Here is a 12,665-nt window from a genome sequence, read left to right as displayed (position 1 = left end):
TGTAAAATTATGCCTGTTTTTTCTACTAAATAAATAAATAATTAACTTATTTTTTCCCCACTTCTATTCTTCCCGTGTCGTTAGATCCGACTAAGACAGTACACATTTGATAAGGACTGTGCAGCAGTGCTCTTTGATAAACTTGAATCTTAAAACTGTTATTTGCAAATTGCCTGCAAATGCTAAGCATAGGTATTATCCGGAGCTGCTACGGACTGCCTAGCGCGTTACTTTAAGGTGTGAATGATGAAGGGTTGTTGGGGATTTGGGGATTGGGAAGGCAGATAATTGGGCCTTTCGATAACCTCTCTTACACAATGAAACATAACGCAAGTGTTGTTTCACGTCGGTTTTCATGCATGAAGCATGACTCTCCCACACTTACGGTTGGTCTGGGTCTGGGTCATGTGTATGTAAACTTGATGTTTGTAAACGCACCCACGACACAGGAGAAAATCCTGGCTCAGGGTAACGTTTTTATCCGGAGCTGCGGACTACTTAACGGGTTTACCAGGGTTCCGGAGGAACGGGGTGGTTTTCAGTCAGTAAGAGTCTCGCTTCGCCTAAGGCGGGATAAGTCATTGGAGGATTTTCACCCCTCAAAAAAGAGTAACGTTTTTGTTTTTTTTGTTTTTAAATAAAAATGACGACTACGGCATTCAGTGTAGTAACTAGATACAGGTTTCTCATTAAAAGACGAGTTTTTCTATTCAGAAGAAAATAAAAAAGCGTAGTAGTAAGTTATAAAACTTGGGTATACGAGTAGTTAAATGAGAAAGATTGCAGTTTCAATCAGTTACGGTATAGTTAAAGTTGGACTCAGTTGCCGGTAACATTGTTAGTCAAGTTAACTGCTACAGTTATAGTTGTTAGTTAAATAGAAAAAAAGTTGTATTAATTTTTTTAAGTGGTATTTGCAGAACAATATGTGCGGATTTTTTTTATATAGCAGATAAAAAAAAAGAATACAAGTCTGTGTACCCTTAGTACGAGTTTGCTTTACGTTTAAAGTAATCGAATCGAGAGCGTGTTCGGCGCTCTGATTGGCCGGCTCAGATAAACATTACTACAGTTTTTTATAATATCTATCGTGAGCCATACAAAAAAATCACGGTTTACTCACGTTTAGCTCTACTAGTTTCGAGTCACAGAGGGACTCGAAAGCTCTACTGGTTAGTAGGCAGCGTGACTTCGCCGCGTCTGTGCACGCTGTTCACGATAAGAGGAAACCCGGGAATCGAACCTGAAACCCCTTGTCCGGAAGTCGCATTTGCGACCATTCGACCAACGAGGCAGTCTACAACAAAAGTAACTGGGTTTTTTTCGGTTTTTCGAAAATTACTGTGGAAATGTGCCCAGTATATGGCAATAGGCTCACCACCTATTACATGGGACTTACAACATAAATTGAAAATAACAAAATACAATGACGATACGATATGTAATAAAAAATACAATTTATTACAACCACAAAACAGCAAAGTTCAACCAAATAGTTATTAAAATGAATTGTGTAGTTTTACCAAGAGGTTAGAGATTGTAATCTGTAGTACTAGCATTTAATTTGTTAAAACAAGCGGGCTCTCCAATCACTAACCCTCAGACCGCCAACTCTTTACTGTAATTACTTTCCACTAGACGCCAGCCGCGGTTTGAGGGTTAAATCGAAAAATGGCCGCCATTGCTATTAAAATGTCTGTAGGTACGTTTTTACTTACTTACGTGCATGGAGTTTTTTGCTCGTTTTTTTCCATTCGAAAGTGTAACACTTTGGAACGAGCGCCTAGCTTCACTGACGGACAGACTGACGGACAATTCAATTTGACGTTTCAAAAGTCCCTAATTTAGGATTAATTGAAATAAATGCTTTGACTTTGACTTTGATTAGGTCTAGGCATTCCCGTATTTTTTTGTTTAACTTAGGTTCTGTTTTATAAATAATTATTTTGTAAAGGACAATATATTAGTTAAAAAATCACGGTTTACTTATATTAATGGGAAAAGCTCTACTAGTTTCTAGTCACAGACGGCCTCTTCAACATAATCAGAGTAGGCTGCGTCTACGCACGCTGCTCATGATGAAGAGTCCCTCTGTGACTCGAAACTAGTAGAGCTTTTCTCCATTAATGTACGTGAGTAAACCGTGATTTTTTTTAGTTAATGTAGTATTATTATATTGATATGTAATGTAGGTATCTTCAGTAGTGTCGTATATGTCTCATGATAATTATTATAAAAATACAGTTTATTTATGTGCGTAAGTTTGACAAATAGACAGTTTGAGGAAAAAGCAACGTCAAGCGTTTTATCCCCGAAGGAGTAGGCAGAGGTGCTTATTACGGCACGTAATGCCGCTAAACAATATACACCCACTTTTCACTATTTGTGTTATAAATAAGTCCCATGTAAAAGGGGTGAGCATATACGTTTGAGGACTAGTATTAGTATACGAAGGAGTAAGCAGAGGGGAATACAACAACACCAAGATTCCACGTTGCATTCAAGAAATAAATAATTTGCATAAAATGAAAATATTTGCACAAAAATAAAAAAGACAGTTTAGGTAAACTGTCTTCGAAGATGTTTTGCTCACGACCTCGACAGACTGACATCAAAGGTAAATTGATCAAAGCATTCTATTTACAGAGGCGACATCTGCTGTGAAATGGGTGTAACTTTTTTAGATAGATTGTCTATCGATATATACCTAGTTCTACGTGATAAATTGTTTCCAGAAACAGCTAAAAATATATTAAAAACGAAGTGGTGAAGTGTGAACTGGTCTTGTGGATTGAAGGGCCAGTTAAGTATAATTATTTAAGTACGTTAAAAATGGTTTTATTAGAGAAAGGTTATGAAATAATCAATTAAGGATTCTATTTCTTTAAGGAGACTTTTTTTATGGGTCACAACTTCTTTCAATTACTTCTCCCGCCTTAGGTGAGGCGAGAGAGAGTGTCAAACTCTTAATTACTCAAAACCACCCCGTTCCTACTCTTGCTTTTCGATCAAAAGTCCCGGCAACAAGTTAAGTCTTCCGCGGCTCCACATCGCGCATCATCCTTACTAGGCTTTTCTGTCCAGGCTGCGTAAAGTATTATTAGTCTGTTTTTGATGTTTCCAAAAAATACATTATTAATGTAGATTATATAATTTTTTTATGGTATAAGCCGGTAAACGATCAGACGGATCACCTGATGGTAAACAATCGCCGCCACCAATTGACACCCAAAACATCAGAGACGTTATGAGTGCGTTACCGGCCTTTTGGGGGTTAGGCATTTAAGGGTTGTTGGGGATTCGGGAATTGGGAAGGGGGGTAATTGTGCTAGAAGTTTGTCAATAGGTTCACTTATACAGAGACTCATAACATAAATTAGTGAAAAGTGTTAATATGACTTCTCTGTCAACTTCTTTGTAAAAATAATTTGTATCACGCTAAAAGCAGAATCATACAGAAAATGATATAAGAATAGACCACAAATAAAGAAAATCTAATCGTTTTCATGTCAGAAATAGTAATTGTATCACAACGCACGTCCATCGCAGGCCACAGAGCAATGTAATCAAATGATTCAGTGGTTTCTAGTCAACCGTTTATTTTACTCAAGTAATCTAATGTTATTTATTACTATTGCTATTTTATTACAAACTTCGTCTAGTACTCGTATGTGTGATCGATTACAGATTCGAGAAATGGGTGATTCTGTGACTTTCAATACTATGAGGATATTTGATATTGATGATGTGGCGACTCTTGGTTTAGCACTGGTGGAAACGGACTCAGCTAAGCTATGTTTTTCATATGGAAATATGCGTGGTTTAGATGTGTGCTATAGATGGCTTCCTTACTATCGATACATTGCCTACTACCTTGCGGCGGCGCTTCTTCATAGCACATCTTACTCGCATAGCTACATATCTTAGTATCAGTGGAAACGGTCACATAGTGTCACAGCTTAGCTATTACATCTTCGCAGCACAGCTACATAGCACATCTATAATCATCATTTCTAGTGGAAACCTCTTAGATGGTTCTTTTGATACCCGCGTGAAGAGTTGGGCTGGACTTTACTTTGCCACCACACAGACTGTGAATAATACAGTTTCACTGGCTGTAATTGAAGGGTATAAGGTCGGCATGATCGATAGTCAGACGAACAGTTTTCTTCGTACATATTGAAGAAGTTCATAGAACTTGGCCTTTCGGTGCATACGTACATGTATAAATAGGTATAATTCGGTGTTTTGGTTTTCAACCAACTTCTGATTTGAAGTTTGGTATTGTGAATATTTTCTACTTCAAGGCGAAAAATATACCAATACCAAATACCAATCAGGAAACGCAAGACTTGACAAAGAATTCCACTCCTTAGCAGTTTACACAAGGAAGCTTGAAGTGAAGCGCTTCGTGCGAGTGGGTGGGATATTTAGTATGAAGCGGTGGCGCTTCGCTGATTGTCTTGTGGTTCGATGATGGAAAGGACTAGGGAGTATCAAGTAGTCGCCTGGGCACAAAAAGCACGCAATATCAAATAGCAGAGAAGTTACAAGTACCTACGTTGTCCGCCTTTTAGAGATGGAGAAAATACACACAAGTATTTTTTCTCGCGGATTTTCTGTGAGTCAGGTCATGTCGACCCATTTGTGGTTGTACTGACCTCCGAAGCTGATTAATTATAAGGTAAGGTTTTCTCTTAATAGATTTTTTTTCACCTATAAACAGGGTGAGTGTCTAACTAAATAAACGTAGAAAGTACATACAAATTGTCGAAAATGAAAGACACATACCTATATCTATTTTTAAACGTATTTTTTTTAGGTTACGTATTTTTTTTTACGTTATCGGGTTTTTCTATTGTGTCATGGCTTTTTTTTTGAGGGGCGAAAATCATTCAATGACTTCTTCCGCCTCGGGCGAAGCAATAGCCTCACCGAAAACCGACGTGAAACAAACTGAGAAAAAAAATCCTCAGTGGAGTCACTGTGAAAAAAGACATATTACTAAGCAGTTTTCGAACCAACTTTATGCTTCAGAAGCGCGGTACTTTTACCCTTGACCCGAGCTAATTGAGTGTAATTCGGGTATGAGAGGGTCATTTAATTCGTATAAGAAACAGACCCCTTTATTATTGCGTTTCATTTGGTTATGTAATTCGATTTGTACCGCAAATGGAGTGGATTTGAGATCAACCTTCAAATTACCTCATATTGATGATAGGAAGTACTTAAGGATTTATGAGTGTGGTCGAAATCCGACCTTATTTTTGTATGTTCTTATGGTTGATTTTTCAGTGTTTCTTCTTAACTTAAAAGAAAGGTTATCTTGTATGAAGGACCCTAAAAGAAAACATATTGATATAAAGTGTAGAGAACAAAGTGTTGCTCTGAACTGTTTTATTTATGCTTTTTCTAGCAGGTATAAACTTGTAGATTCCGAGCCGTTGTTCTTTGCTTGCATAACAATATAAAGCTCAAATAGCCAAAGGCTATTCTGCGCATTAAAACATTGAATTTTATTTTATTTGGCATCGTTTTCATGAGCACCTCCCAAAATGAAATCAATTAAACAATTACACTATCTGAACTTTTCAAAATACGATCCCTAAATTGCTTAACAAGACTGGAGATTACCTACAGACTGCCTAGCAGGGCTGCTTATCGGGGTTCAGGCTCGAAAAGCAGGAGTAGAAACGGGATGGTTTTTAGTCAGTAAGAGTCTGACACTCCCTCTCGCCGTGCCTAAGGCGAGAGAAGTAATTGGATGATTTTCCCCTATAAAATAAGGGATTATGGCCAAACCTCTTACGTAGAAAAGGTTCATAGTCCAATTGTGGAATATCACGTACTATTACCGATGATAGTGAAATTTGAAAATTGCATTCATGTACTGATATTCTATGCAACGTCACGCCTTTTATCCCCGAAGGGGTAGGCAGAGGTGCTCATTACGACACGTAATGCCGCTATACACCCACTTTTCACCATTTGTGTTATAAGTCCCATGTAATAGGGGGTGAGCCTATTGCCATATACCGGGCACATTTCCAGACTCCATGCTACCACTGAAAAATTTTCGAAAAACCGAAAAAAGCCCAGTAATACTTCGCCCGACCTGGGAATCGAACCCGAGACCCCTTGCCCGGCAGTCGCACTTGCGACCACTCGACCAACGAGGCAGTCATGTACTGATAATAAAATATTATTCATTTAATTTACGAAAATGTTTCAATCGACCTTCCGTGCGAGGTGAAATTGTCTTTATATGTGAGCAGTAAAACTCGTAAAGCCTCGTTCATGCTATCTTGTCGCTCGTCTGTCACATAAGCTACCCTGCAATGCGGAGCGTCGAGTTGATGGCATCGCGGCATCGGTAACGTGGAGGCCTAAAATCTTATTTTTAAAGGGATTTAGGCAAAAACTTTGACGAAGGTTTTTTTTCTTATTTTTATTTTGTTGAAAGTTGTGAATAGTGCTGTTGAATGTGATAGGTTTTGTTTTGTATTCGAAAGGATAATAATATCATATATTGGGTACGATTCCGGATTCCGTGATTTTATTGAGATTTTTTGGGAAACTGTAAAGAGCTTACTAATTCTTTGCCAGACCTAAAAAAAAAATCAAACTAATAGATTATGTAACAGTCACTGTAATAACCCGATTGTATATACAGGATTGTATAACACCGGAAATAGGTGATGGTAAAAACGAGTTTTATTTTCAAAAAATAAGGAATACAATGTTTATTTTATTTAATAATAGTTGTAATCTACTGGTTAAGGCCGATGTTGCATGAATAGCACGAAAAGAAAAACGATTAAAATCATAAAAACAAAAAAATGTGGGGTTTTTGGGAGCGTTCCGTTTACACTCTGTATATTAAAAAACATATTTGTATTAATTTAATATTACTAATGTACCTAGATTATGTATAAACGTATTTTTTTACAGTCTTCTATTAATATTCTGTATAACTTTCATAAAAACACAATCACACAACTTGTTCTTTCCCTATTAACATTAAAACATTTGCCACCATCTACAGCGTGTTGGCACAAAGCACCATTCATTATAAATAGCGGAGTAACACTTCCAAGGTTCATAAAATTCACTGTAAGCATTAAACAGCCAGTAAACTTTTAACTTATCGCGGTATATAACATTTATTATGCCCCCTGTAGTTAACGCGTTCGCGAGCTATGCCAGATTTTAGACTTTTACGTCGTTGGTACCTAAATCAAGGCAGAATGTATTTTTTTTTGTTATGAGGCATTAGGCTCACTCCAGGCGTTTTCTTCTCTAATAATAATTTCTGATTTATTTAGTTACGGAATGCAAGATTGTTCTGCATTATGTCCCCAAGACGCACTTGTTGTTTTCATGGTTGTAACTACTGTAGATCCTGGTTGACAACTTGTAGTGTAGCAGTAGTTTTAGAAGATTGTGGTGGGCTTGCGAAAAAGGTTGACCCTCTATTCTATTACATATCCTATTATATAACATAAAAAATCGTGAAGAGTTTTTCTTAAGGGTGGAAAATCATGTAATGTTTTCTCCCGCCTTGGGCGAGGCGAGAGGGAGTGTCAGACTCTTACTGACCAATAACCACCCCGTTCCTACTCTTGTTTTTCGAGCCAGAGCCCCGGTAACTCGCTATATATATTATTTATTTATTTATTTATTTTATTAAAAGGTACATGTTATGAACTTATAAACTAGTATACAGTCCGACAAAACTATATATGTAACTATATATGCTAGGCAGTCCGCAGCTCCGGAAATGGTGAAGAATGTGTGTCTTACATTGAATAAAATAAATGCAGCATTGCCACAGATATATCAAAAACTTCTTTCAGTACACCTATAACTACTACCTACCTCTATACAGACTGAAAGGCATGATTTTGTGTGTCTATTGAATAGACTGGTAATAAGTTCTTGAATTACAAGTTACAGCCAATCCCTTTGTAAATGACTGTGGTTTTGTGTCCCTTTGTGATTACAGAGTAATGTAATGACATAGCATCGGATCAACGCCTGTCATTACATGGTAGGGTTAGATAGAGATGTGTAGTTTGATATTGTTATGTAAGGGTCTGGATCAGGGGATCCCAACCTTTTTTTTTGGTTAAGGAGCTCTTTTATAACATGACATTTTTTTTTATATAAGCCGGTAATCGAACTGACGGATCACTTGATGGTAAGCGATCACCGCCGCCCATGGACGCCTGAAAAACCAGAGGTGTTCTAAGTGCGTTACCGGTCTTTCCACCAAAACTTTTGGTTTATTTAAGGGCAGATGGGGAGTCGGGGATTGGTTTAATTGGAAAGGGAGGTAATTGGGCCTCCGGTAACCTCACTTACACAACGAAACACAACGCAAGCGTTGTTTCACGTCTGTTTTCTGTGAGGCCGTGATATCACTCCGGTCGAGCCGGCCCATTCGTGTTGAAGCATGGCTCTCCAATGTGAATTGACAGAAGTTTGCCCATTTCAAGATGTGACAAATGTACATTTGTATGGAGAAAAGCGACCAAAAAACGCCATAGTTACTCTATTTAACATCATCGTATGAATTATTACAACCTCGGTTACACTGAGCTTTCAAGAGACGCTCTTAAAATCTCAGCGCGACCTCTCCACTCACTTGTTCAACCCTATTCATAAAACTTGTATAGCAGTTGTCTTTTGTGCAGTATTTAAATAGAGACAGACACATATACATACATACACATCTTAATCTCATTCAGCGCTCGAGAATTCAAGCGACGCTGTATGACAGACACTGCGCCCTAATGTCGACATGATTCTGCGAATTATTTCAATAGACATCCTCCCCAACAATAAATATAAAACACCCAACCAAATTGAAAAGCACATCATCATAACAGCAACCCTTAAACACAGACGACCTCTTAAACGAGTCGGTTGCTCGCAGAATCACGCAGAGTTTTCCATGTACTTGCTAATTTCAGAAGGTCGTTTCTCGTATTGACGTTGAAGGAGGGTGCGACTTTCCAATTCGGTTGGTTATTATTGCCCGGAGCTGCCCCGCCCACCGTTGCGACCCCTGAATTCATTCATTCTTCAACCGGGGCTCGCCCGTGTCGGGTGTTCGTGACCGTGCCGTTCTCGCGAGTTTACGTGGAAAAATATAAACAAATTGTTGATCGCCATTTCTGGACACCATAACTTAAGGTAAGTGGTGATGTCTTGTGTCATTTTTGTAGTACATTTTCCCTTCACACCGGGTTGCCAATGTAGTGTTGTTGTCGTGCTTCTATCTGTCAAAACAGTTTGATGTGACCGTCTCTCACGATTCTATTTCGGAATTTTCCGAGGTGTTTTTCAATGTGACATGACTTGTCTATTGAAACCTAGGTGCTGTTCTCAAAATGAGACGTGTTTCGTAATATTAGGACTTATTTTTGTTCAAATTAATTCTGGCAGTTACATTGTTTATCTTTTGACATGCTGTTTTGGTTTTGTTTCTGATGACAGGCCTGTCAACATAATGAAATTGGTGCAATTAATCAAGTCATTACGTGATTGTTACATTACTGAAATTACAAAAATGTCCTTTGGTGTTATTTTGGTACAACTATTATGGAAATTGTATTATACGTATGGTGTATAACACCATTTATATTTGTATATATTTATCGTATTTTTTACATGTTTTTAAATAACGTCATAATTATACTTCTTAACAATTTATTTAAACAAAATAATTAAACTATTTTGAAAATCGCATCATTATCTACTCTTTCTTTTTAAATGTGTCTGATATTATATGTAAAACAATTTATGTCATACAAAACATCACACCATGTATTTCTTAAAGGCAGAAGTACACATTAAGAATTAAATAAATTATAGGACTCATGTAATAAAGGGCGAATTTACTAACAGAAATACGAAAGGACATAATTTCGTTGACATCGACAGACATATATTCCCACCATTTATACATAATATACCTAGTTATAAATAAATAATGTATTGAACAGGTCGCCCGATATACTAATAAAGACAAATAGTTCGGGTGTCAGACGGCTCTGTCAGTGTCTTTAAAGATTAATGGGATTGTGATACTGTCACGTTTCTTGTCACGTTATGTAAGCGTTGAAACTCTATCCTAGTAATATTATTAATGGGAAAGTTTGTATGTTTGTTTGTTACTCCTTTACGTCAAAACGGCTGAAGGGATCGGGATGAAATTTAGAATAGGGGTAGATTACGGTCTGGAACTATTCATGGTTGCTCGAAGGTTTAAACCTGCTTCTCATGCATAAGAGTACCAGTTTGAAAACTCCCAACGGCAAGTCCCAGTGTGACTTTTTCCGAGTTATATGTGCTTCCTAAGATTATTTAGACACCACTGACAAACGGTAAAGGAAAACATTATTTTCTTTGGGATTAAAATAGTGACGTTATAATGTATTGTGATTGTTATTGCATATTTTGAGAATAGTTAGTAATAAACACATGTTTTCTAATGAAGAAGGAACACAGGAAACCTCGTGCGTATTTAAAATAAAATATGATTCAGCTAACAATAAATTCTTCAATTTAAAAGTACCTTTTCGTGACTATCAACTCTAAAATGATTTACCATAGAACTAGTTCACTTGCTATTGTGAATTAAGGTTATATAAGTGTATCACCAGCCTATTTTCACTCCATAAAGACTTCGTGCCCCTTACCCTTTCAACCATGGCGAAATAAAAACGCTATGGGAAATGGTTAAAGGTTACTTTACACACTGCCGTACTTAGAGTCATTTAATAAAAATAACGATTTTGTTTCGAAAACGATTACTAAGGACTAGGTTAAGTAACCATTAAATTACTTCGAGTAGCGCGATTAGGTCTTTTTGATCGACTGTTCAGTCGAGTGACAAGCAAATAAGCAGTCTTAGGACTATATTTTACTGGGACTCTATGGCAACGCAACCAGTCGAGTCGCCATGGTGACTGTAAGTTACCAAACTGGATATTAGAGTCGCCAGACCATACTGGCACTGGCTAGACTGACGACTGAGTATAAGTGACATACTATACATCGCTATAGTAATTAGTGGTGCTTCCGTCCAACCTGGCTAAAAACGCTACCGGTTGCGCAACCAAGCAGACACCAGGTGAGCCAACAAACTGACTCACAGTTTGGCGATTTTTGTATGCGATTTTTATATGTATGTAATATGTGACTAAACGAGGTAAAAAAATATATAAGTGACTCTCTATAGAGCTGTGTAGGTATATTTTGTTGGTAGTCTGGCGACTGGTTGCGTTGCCACGGTGTCCCGGTGAGGTATTGTATAGCTCTAAGATACCATTTTGAAGGCCAAATGTTGTTGATATTTTAGAATGATATTAGTAAGTAAAGTTTGAAATTGGCTTAAGGTTATTTTGTGTATCTTAAGATTTCAAAATGGCGTTAGTTGAGCGATACGTGTAATAGGTATATCGAGATAAATGATTGATATTTATTTTTGCAAATAGGTTACAATGTAACTCTTTTACACGTCAATCTAAATAAATAGGCTTTCCTATCGGACTGCTCTGAGAAGAAATGCCGTTCAGAGTCATAGTCTCTTTTCAGAGAGGTTATAGTTTCAATTTTCTGATCGAGTAATGTAGGCTGATGTTGGTTACACATGGTGATCATTCACAAGCTAATTTTATTTGAGGGTGACAAATCATCTCTTGACTTCTCCTGCCTTGGGTTAGGCGAGAGGCTCAGACTCATACTGACTAAAAACCACCCCGTTCCTACTCCTGTTTTTCGACACACAAGCTCATTGTTATTTAAATTAATAATTTAAATTGTATTCTAATATTTTTTCTGCTATTTAAGTGTCTTTGTTATAAAATAACAGTTGTTTTAACACTGCAGTGCATTTAATTTTAATTTCGTTGTGAATTTTCTTGACTATCACAGGTCATCAGCAATGACTGAACACAACATTTAATTTGTTGACACGTACCTACATAAATTCTCATACACATTTAGGTATATTATAAGTGGTATTACGATTATTAGTAGGATTACATAAAAGTTACTAAAGTTACCATTCTATTAATAGCAAAACTGTCAAAACGTTTAACGTACCTGTCTCTCTGTCTGTCCCCTAAGGGAATTAAACGCGTGTTGTTATTTAAGTAATGATTATTATGACGTCAGCATTCTTTTTCATACATACTTGGATATAAATAAATTCACGATTTTTTTTTATAAAGGAAAGCTGCTTTGTCTCCACTTCAATTAAAATAATGGGGAAAATATGTTTGAGTTTTCTATCTAGTTTCTCGCATTTTATTTTTACCACCCTTAAACCACAACTAAGGGTTGCTTAGCGTGGCACACAAACTATCCCCTGAACTGAACCATCTTTATACATAAATGTTATGCTAATTCTATATGCACCTTTTGAAGGGGGAATATCATTCAATGCCTACTCCCTCCTTGGGTAAGGCGGGCGAGAGTGTCAGACTTCTACTGATTAAAAACTACACCGTTCCTACTCCTGCATTGAACCGGAGCCCCAGTAACCCGTTAAGTCGTCCGCAGCACAGCTCAAAGAGCCATCGGACCACCACAGATGGGGCCCAGTAGGGCTAATACCGACCCTACGACTGCCTAGCGATTTACCGGAGCTCCGA

General features: G+C 37.4%; 1 long non-coding RNA gene across 1 annotated transcript in view; it reads left to right on the top strand.

Annotated features, from left to right (window-relative positions):
- The first annotated feature begins 9,051 nt into the window (after window positions 1-9,051).
- Window positions 9,052-12,665, top strand: part of LOC126911130 (uncharacterized) — a 61,808-nt gene continuing 58,194 nt past the window's right edge. Inside the window, exon 1 of the long non-coding RNA XR_007705693.1 lies at window positions 9,052-9,198. This is a non-coding gene — a long non-coding RNA (uncharacterized LOC126911130). The remainder of the gene's footprint in view (window positions 9,199-12,665) is intronic.

Source organism: Spodoptera frugiperda, chromosome 10 (genome assembly GCF_023101765.2).
Source record: "Spodoptera frugiperda isolate SF20-4 chromosome 10, AGI-APGP_CSIRO_Sfru_2.0, whole genome shotgun sequence".
Taxonomy (NCBI): Eukaryota; Metazoa; Arthropoda; class Insecta; order Lepidoptera; family Noctuidae; genus Spodoptera; species Spodoptera frugiperda.
The sequence above is the reverse complement of the archived record's forward strand: the minus strand, read 5'-3'. Positions and strand labels throughout refer to the sequence as shown.